Below are 9,906 nucleotides of genomic sequence, written 5' to 3'. Positions count from 1 at the left end.
AGATACTTCCATGTTTATCCTGACTGCAACACCATTGGATTGATCCAAATGATATTTGAGTCTGGCTTTTTTATCAGTCCCAGTGTGGTATTGACATCTGTTCACGTAGTCACCTTGCAGACTGGAGACAGAGGTGGGAGTAATGACACTACTCCAGACCCAGTAGAGATGAAGGGGCCAAGATGGTACCAGTGTTGGACTGACGGACAGAGCATCTGCAGTTTGAGACAGCTAAGGACACGAGATGTGCAACAGGAAGAAACACGTGCACAGCATGGCCTTTATCCCTCTGGATCTGGCCCACTAACTTAAAATAGAGCAAAGCTTTTTTTTTTTTTTTTTTCCCAAAGGAGTATACAACTAGACAGACCTTGGCTATTGTTTGCTGCTCTGGTGAAAATCACTGAGCCAATAGAGGGAGCTAAAGCAGCACAAATGGGACTTGTAGACACAGACTCATTGCAAAGAAATTCCCAAATATTTGGAGAAGGGCTTAGAGTTACCCTATTCTATGGAATTTGGGGATGTCACAGAAAAGAGGCAAAAGATCAATAAAAATGATACTGCTAACAAGATTCTGTTGATAAGTGGTGATTACTTCAATATCTACATGTTTAACTAAAATGAGTGTCATGAACGAGAAGCTTCTTAGCTCTCATCCAGGTGACTAGGTACAAGAAAAGGTACCCTTTTTTCTGTTTTAATTGGCTGTGCTAAATGGGAATCTCTGCATTTGCCAAAGATGAGAGGTCTGATCAATTTTAAATAGTGCAGGCTTTCAATAAACAATAGGAAACAGAACGTTTAATTTAAAAAACAGCGAATGCACAGGCCTTAATAGACACTAACTTTACACATTTGCTCACTTTGGCCATGAAAACAGTAAGTGGGACCTATTAACTTACTGCAGGATGAGCTCCATAATTGTAGTAAAGAAAGTTCAGCAAGCTGGAGAGCAGGTTGCAATGATTGAACTTTATATTGCCTTCATGACCCCTTCTTTTCTACCCTAAGAGAGAGGACAAGAAGGAGCCGTTTGCTTTTACATGGAACAGAATACAGTATATTTTTACTGGGCTGTCTTAGGACTATATTAATTCTGTTTTTGCTAATAATTAAGTAAGAAGAAATCTGCCCAAGGTAATCACAATCTTTATTTTTAGTAATAACTTTTTATTTTGAAACCATTTAAGATTAACCATTTTTTAAAAATTGGTGATAATTAAAAAGAACATTCTTATCTGTAGAAGGAGATAGAAAATATGACATCATCTTTTTGGCTGCTGACTATACCTAAGGACTCATACCATAAGGACTCATAAAAGTCCTAAGCATATTCAATATATCCTTAACTAGAAAAATAAGCTGAGAACATTTCTAATTTTCCCCTGTGATGGGAGCAAATGGGCTATTTGGATACTGAAGAAGTCATCTCATACCTGGGCGTATTTTGGGGATCTCTTTGCCAAATTTCACATTGGAACATTGCTTTTAAGTGAGGAGAAAAGTAGCAGTGCCACCCTTGAATCCATATGAGCTTATGGATTTTATAATATTGATAGTCTCCGTAACAGAGAACTATCGAGATCAGAGACTCGGACAGAAATCAAGAGGAGCATTAGACATCAGATTTAGAACTTGATGATTACCTCACGCAGCTGCATATCACACCCCTTTTGAAAGACCATTAAGGGTCTGCTATTGATCACTGTTTAAGATGGCATGTCCTATAGAAGGACATCAAAAATAATTCTAAGATAAGAAATTCAAAACTGTCTTGGATAACATTTGAAATATATATAGATGTTAAGGGGAAGCTCAAAAAATATGACTGATTAGATAGAAATGGCATAGTAAGGAATATACCAGAGGAAGTGAATTTATAGTAGTGCACTGGATCCAGAAGTGGCAGCTGCAGCCTGGAGCCCCAGCTGTCCTCACCATATTGTTAGGTATTATTAAGTATTAGGGGTTGGTGAGTACATGAGTACTTGAATTCAAAAGAACATAACTGTGGCCAAATTTAGTTGGCTGAGCTCTGCCCAATTAACTCAGAAGCGTTATGGAAGGCTGTGACCATCTACTCAGCCATCATAAAGACTCTGATGCAAGGCAACTATAAGTCCTGTTCGATGGGATAAGTAGAAAGTATTCCGGTTGACTTTCCCGCACCTCTCCACACAAGAACTCTCATATTACTACGCATTTTTATGTAAACTCTTAGCTAGTAGCAAAGACCTTCCATAAGCTCTTGGGCTAGAATTTGTTTTGTCTGGCAAGCATTAAAGTACCATAACTCAAGGACAAGAAAAAGCTATGGGCTTCCAGATCTCAGGTATGGCTTGTTCATGTCGATGCCTATGTGTTACATAGGCATGAGAAAGGTGGTGATGATTGGAACATTAAGAAAGATCTATTAGTGAGGGTTTTAACGATAGTAACTGGGGCCCACAAGATGAGTAGATCCTGAGACAGCATGAACTATGAAACATTGGGTTCTACCACGATGGATCCCTTTGACGTCATCTAAAACTGTTTCTGTGTTCTGGAATTGCTCAGGTAGCCAACAACAAAAGACAAAGCCACCTTTGTTCAGAGGACAGAGCCCAAACGGATGTGGGCCACTATGTACTACTGCATTGACTATATTGGACCTTTACCTACAGCGCTAGGTAGTTTTAAATTATACCGCCTGGTACTGACACTTTTTTTCTGGTTTAAACTTCATCCACCCTCAGCATAATCTACAATTAATGGACTGGAAATACAGACTTCCATTAATCCTGACTCTCAACTGACATATTAACAGAAAAGAAAACACATTCTATAGAATGAGGAGGGCAGGAGTGGCTGAAAAATACAAGACCACGGAGTCTTTTCGTTTTCCCATTCCGTCCACAGTAGCAGTGTGACTGAAAATGAGAACGGCAATTGAAGCGATTGTTAAACAAAGTGAGGCCAAGGACAGGACGGCTCACTGGCTTTCTGGACAAGGAGAAACTAAACATGCCACGCTACAAAAGCAGGTCGTTGGCTGAACTGATTTCTAAAGCATGGAATAAAAAATGAGCAAGTGAGAAACAGTGAATGGATCCATACCATTCATACCGTTTTATATGCTTTTGGGGGGCAATCCATAAGCAAGTCCTATTAATCTGGAAGGGCTTTTTGGCACCCTCACATTATATCACCAAGTACGACTGTGTCCTTTCTGGCTACTAATACTGCTAAGACTACTACCGACAATATTAATAACAGTTAGTGCTTACTATCTGCCTGGCACTATTCTAAGCACATTAGTGTCTCTTTATGTTAATGTGGGATTAATTGACTCTGGCAAGTCACGGATTTCCAGAGAAAATTGGTCCTTTTCTCAGAGGTGTTGGAGCAAATACCTTCACACGACTTTTGAAAGGGAGAGAGAGAGAGAGGAAGCAAAGGAGGAATAAGAACATTATTAGTAAAGTGTTAAGAGTGTTTGGGTTACACAGTACAAAAACTTCCACTCCAAGAGCTTAGGCCAGATAGAAAATGTATTGGCTCACAGAACTAGAAAGGGAAATGGTATTGCTTGAAACAACTCAAATGAGAAAATAAATATCATCGAGAGTCTTACCTCACATTCTGTCCTCGCTTCTCCCTGAGTGACAGCTTCATTCTCCCCCACCACAAGTCAGTTTTCTCCTTGGGGCTAGAGCCTGGCCTCTGCGGCTTCCTTGGCTCATATCTTCCCAACGTCGCCATTCAAGAAGAAAAGGGTTTCCTGACTTCAGGTCCAGTTTCGAGAATCCCAGAGAAGGACTCTGACTGGTCCAGCTTGGCTCATGTGCCCACATCCTGATCCAAACCCCATGAGCAAGAGGAAGGAGTACAGGGATTGGCAGCTGCCATCAGGACCACCTACTCTCCATATACAGGGGCCAGATACCTCCCTGTATTTCAATGGCAGAAGGAGAAACTGCAGGAGGCCCAGTGAGGCCAGAGTAGGAGAAAGGGCCTGCAAGCATGAGATCAGCCAGAGCTGCTCTGCATAACTCCAAGGGCACATTTCATGGTATTCTACGTGAATGAAGCCCCTCAGGCGTGCGAAGGAGCAGCTGTGACATAGCTATGGCAGAAGTCAGAGGGCGGAGACAGTGAACACCACAATAACCAGAAAATTGTAACTGGTCCCTAAGTGAGCCTAGGAGGTGGTGGAGTCTAAAAAGGCATGGAGGGACACTTGGCAGGTGTGGGGAGTTAGCATTTGGAGACCTAGTGGTCTTGCTGTGAAGACAGATGGGGTCAACATCTATTACCACTGGTAGCCATGTCCTTATTTGCTGTCCTCCACTGGCTGGTATGGCCAGGGGAGCTGAAGTTTACACCTCCCTTCTTAGTCCTTGGGAATAGAAATCCTAACGTTGGTCAAGATGACCTAGCTTGAAATTGATGCTGCTGACAGAGGGAAAAAAGAGGACTAAAGAGGCCAGTATGAGATTGACACTCTTCCCAACTACATCTAAGAACAGGGGAAGCATAACCACACATAGCCTTTCACACCTGAAACGGCTGGAAAAGCAATAGAGCAGATCATAAACTTCCCAAGGCAGCCACTGTTCTTATTATATTTTAAAATTATTATTATTATTATTATTTTAATGAGCATCTTCTTTTATCTTGTTTTAGGGGTATCATCAGATGATACACCAAGGCCCAACAGTGCCAGTGGGCAGACACCGGTCCTGTGCCTGCCAAGCATTTTGGTGATTAATGTTCTTGGCCCAGAGAAAAAAACATCCTCTCTCCAAATTCAGAATTTTTTTTTCTTTTGGCATAAAATTTTGGAAGCTATGCCTAAAGTTCTGTGACCATTTTGTCTGTTCTAGCCTCACCATAGGATTCATAGTATAAGGGTTATTTTTACAACCGACGGGAAGTAGGAGAGCTCGTCTATTCTAATCTTTCCTTCGCTCCTTTCTGCTTTCTTTTCTTCTTTCTTTCTTGTAAGTTTACTCATATATTTAATTTATTTTAAGTTTTAAAAAAGATTCATTTATTTATTTGAAAGAGAGAGAGCAGGGGGGAGGGGCAGAGAGAGAGAGAGTGTGTGTTACACAGACTCCCCGCTGAGCGCAGAGCCTGACGCAGGGCTCAATCTCACAACTCTGAGATTATAACCTGAGTGGAAACCAAGAGTCGGACTTTTAACTAACTGCGCCACCCAGGCACCCTTAATTTTTTAAATTTTAAATTACGTTTTATCTGGTTATAAAAGTAACATATATTAAAATTTAAAAAGCTGGAAACAAAATTTAAAGTAATTCCTCACAATCTTCTATCCAATGATAAACACTGTGAACTGGTTTTTGTATTCATTGTACAATTTTAACTCACTCCCTCTTTTTGCTCTTTCCCCAAACCTCACCTCTTCTCCAAGGGACGGTGGACCCTAAACTTTTGATTGGATGGAGGCATCTATCCACTAGGAGGGAGTCAGAAAGAACCATCCCAAAGGTCTTGGGAACCTGAAGACCTATTAGAATGTACCTCTGTCATTTTCAAGTAGGGAAACTGAGCTCCAGAGTCATTTGCCAAAAGCTAATGGCTCTATTGGGGCTCCTCTAATATAGTAGATAATTGCTTCAATATTCACTTCACTCCTTTTCAAGTGCGAAGTCCAGGAAATGCACAGAATGTGTCATGTGGTAGGATGTCAGAAAGGCCACTGATTTTCTCTTTGGAAGTTTATGTCTCATCAATGTGTGAAAACAAAGTGCCAAAAAGGAACATTTCTTAAATTAGACCAAAATGGTAACAATCGTATATCAAGAAAAATACAACTGACTCTGTCTTCTCCTATATAATGAATAAGTGGTAGGCAAATACAGTTTACTAAGTATCTACTGATATTAATAATGTCCAGCTGAATTGAAATATGTATACAAATCTTTGAGGGAAGGAAACATTTTTATGATTCTAAACGGCCTTCAAGGTGTCATATGTACTTTAGATGTCCAGTAGAGATGAACTCTCTATGTGGAAGTGATGGTAGATTTCACTTTTAAATGAAACAGTCAGCAAAAATCACTAAGCATATAGATGTGGAAGCAAAGTCCATACAAATGCCATGGAAATATTCTATTATCAACTTTTAATTTACAATGTAGGTCATATACTGAGAATTTCTGTGAATTAGTATCGGAAGGTATTCTGAGCCCATCTTGTACAATCTTTCTATAATCCACTGTCCATGTGCAAAGTTGACACATGGGTTGCTGTTTTGTCAAGGGCGGTGTTGGCTTTGTGCTGGGCCAGATGACCCTCGCCCACTCCCACTTCCATCAGAGGCACAGAGTGAAGGGCTAGACAGTTCACTGATGTAATGGGCTGCCCCCAAAGAGCCTCACCTGGCATTTGCCTTCTTATCAGGACGGGTTATCTCCCTGTCATTCGAAAGTGTCAACTATGAACCCATGGCATCAGCCCCAGGCTCATTGGATGGGCTTGAAAGAAATGAAGAATCTTGTCTCACTCCAGAACTACTGAATCAAACCCCGCATTTTAACAAGGTCTCCAAGTGACTCATGAGAACATTAAAGTTTGAAGAATCACTGGGCTAACTGATGAGTAAGAGTTACAGTGCATCTGTTTGCTCTCCTCTCCGTGGCTCAAACGACCCATGCGTACGCAAGCATGCAAACACACACGATTCAGGTTTAAAATTATAGAGAAGACACAGGTCAAAATCATAGATTCATGGTATTCAATTGCTGGATGCAATGGCAGCCAGTAAAGTTTTTTAATAAACTCATCTTGTACAGTTTTAAGAGTTTTCAGGTATAGTTGGTATGTGGCAGGTGGTTATGGATCTATGTGTTTGCATTAGGTTGGGACAATGGTTCAGCCTTACATTTCCCTGTTCTGTGGTCATGCCTTAATCGTCATTAAGCCAAAGTTGTAAAGACCGTTGAAAATACCAGCGCATGGTGCTGTTTACATGAGGATGGTGTATTGGCACCACAGTTCAGACGTTCTTTGGTTCAGGTAGTCTTGGACTCGCACAGACTACTTAGGTTTTTCTAGAACCATATTTCTACTAATGTAAGTTAAATTGCCTCCTGCTATACAAAGACAAAAGTTCTCGCCCAGTCACTCTGGTTGCATTTATCCAATGCGTAAAAAATAGTCTATACAAGCTAGATATATAATAGGAAAAATGAAGGGTAAAATGTCACCCCAGGTTGCCCTCAATAGCAGGCAATGCATTATAGTGTTGTCCCCTGAGGAAAAGTCTGAAAGGATGGCATCCGTAGGTATGTGAGCGGTATGTAGACTCATCTTATTTTTATTGATCTTTGCTCATCACTGACACAATGCACAAGAAATCACCCGCCTCACAATGTGTTTGTAATATTGATAAGAGCTCAATAAATCAAATAGAAAGTTGGCTACACTGATAAAAATAATTTAAAAATTTAATGTAAACAAAAGCATTTAAAAATGTTCAAGCACGTGACAAAAATTCTATAAACAATTCATATCTCTATTTAGCTTGTTTTAATTTTTGTTCCAGGAATAAACTATATCCCCCAATCCATCAAAGTCTCCTTCTGCTTACACTGGGGTTCTCAGTCTTGGTGGCATATTAAAATCACCTGGGAGCTCTACAAAATTATTACCTAAGCCCAGGCCAAACCCAAGAGATCATATTAGGATCTGTTTCTAGGGGTAGGACCTTGACATCAGTATTTTCACCCTCATTTGGACGTAGAGAGAGGTTTGGTTGGTCAACAGGTGTAATCTATTAACCAAGGGAGACAGATGTTCATTCAAGATAAAAGGACACCAGATGTTTACCAGGCATTCCATTCCAAGAGCCATTACCTTCCATCTGAAACACATTTGCCTCATCAGTTAGTTCATGTCTCTTTCACCGAAGTCACCAGGAGGATTTAGTGCTTGCAAAATAGAGGGGCCCTCTTCTAACAAGGGCTCTTTGGAAAACTTAAACCTGAGAGAAATGAATAGTTCCTTGTCCTCTGCGAGAACTCCCATTTGGCTCATTGAACTACACAAAGGTTTTTTAAATAACCAGGTGATAATCTTCAGCAGGTGCTTTGTAGCCATTAGTCTTCCCAAATGACCAGCCTGGTCCAGCCAGTTCTCCCATTTGCCCTTGAGCTCAGAGGATTTGTTCCTAATCTGTCAGCACAGGAAATTGCTGGCAGGTATGTTCTTTCATGCGAGAGGCAGGGAAAACAAAGAGGTCGGAACGCTCCGGGTTTGGAGAATGTGTTCAGTTGGGACTGGAAAATTCTCCCCCAGGCAAAATTGTTCCATCTCTGGTGAACCAGGCCACCCATGTTAAGGACCACAGACAGCATCCAATGTTCGGAATGTTTCTGTGCAAAAATGAAAATGAGCAATGACTTTAGTAAGATTAGTAAACAGCACATGCGATGTAGCTTCTAAAACACAGAATCGTTCGGATTTCCGTTCACTGACTTCAGTTTTCTTGGTTGCACATCAGACTACACTTCAAAACGTCGCTTTTCTTGCTATCCCTGTTCGGAACCGTTTAAAACTAGACATTTAAAGTTGGGTGTTTAGAATCATTAAATCACCATGAACTGAACTGTAGTGAAGAGTAAAGAAAGGTGAGGATTTGGCTAATCAAGGTCCTCTTTAATTCAGTAGACACCCCTTGCTACTCCAACACGTACAAGGCGTGTATGTGAAGTGAAGCGATTTCTCCTTTGCTGCATCAGTTCTCTGTCGTGCTCACAGGGCTGACATCAAGCTGACGTTTCGTCCTCTTGTATTATCCAAAAACTTCACTTCCCTGAAATCAGTTCTGCTATAGATGTCCTTCAGAGACTCCAAGGAATATCTGTTCCTTTAAGTCGTCTACCTATTGCTCAAAGATCTATGCATGACATCTTGACTTTTCCTTAGAGGACAACCCAAAAATTTTCATCTCTCCACCTTTCTTTGCTGAGAGAGGTGAACTCTGTATTGATCCTTGGTTCTTATTTTCTATTCTCCAGCTTCAAATATACAGAGACTCTCTGGCATTACCGCTATTTCAAAGAGGGCATATTTTCAAATTTGTAAAATTTCCAAAGGAATATAATCTTCAGATGTTATTTAAAAATGTGATGGCTTAGCTTTCTGAGAACCTGTCATAATGTTCTTGCTACAGTCTTCACATGAAATATATCGGAGCAAAAACAAAATATTCCTTGACATCCTTCATTTCAGAAAAGAGCCCTTGATATAGTCTGTAACAGTTTATTCAGTCTTGTGGGAGATACCAAGTATAAAATACAATGAATTCACAACCAGGAGTTTATATTTTTATTAGGAGAGACAAAATATGAAGCACTTAAATTATATATATCTATGTATTATTATATAAAGTTTAAATATTTATAAAAGATATTAAGTAATATATAAAATATATTAAAGTATAATATATTAAAGTATAATATATAATGTTAATATATAGTCAGTTTAAAGGGTTGAGATGGCAACAAAAGTTTTAATAGGCTCCAGGACAGAGAGAGAATGGGAGAGAGGGAGAAAGGTAAAATCTTACACTGAGTTTGGGGTGAGTGTCCTCATGCTGGGAGAAGTTCACAGCAGAGCAGAGGCCTTCTGTAGCTTATCTGCTTTGAAGGGAAAGGATCTTTAGAATAATGACAATGTTAATAATAATAATAGCCAATATTTATTGAGTGTCTGTGCCCCACCAAGGCTGATATAAAACAGTTCTTGGTTTACTGTTCACATGTGTGTTCACGTTACACACGCATATACACACACACATATACACACATATACATATATACACACATATATACACGTGTGTTCGTGTTACACACATATATACACACACACATATACATATATACACAGACACAC

This window comes from Ailuropoda melanoleuca, chromosome 14 (assembly GCF_002007445.2).
Source record: "Ailuropoda melanoleuca isolate Jingjing chromosome 14, ASM200744v2, whole genome shotgun sequence".
In the NCBI taxonomy this organism is placed as follows: Eukaryota; Metazoa; Chordata; class Mammalia; order Carnivora; family Ursidae; genus Ailuropoda; species Ailuropoda melanoleuca.
This window is presented reverse-complemented; position numbering follows the sequence as displayed.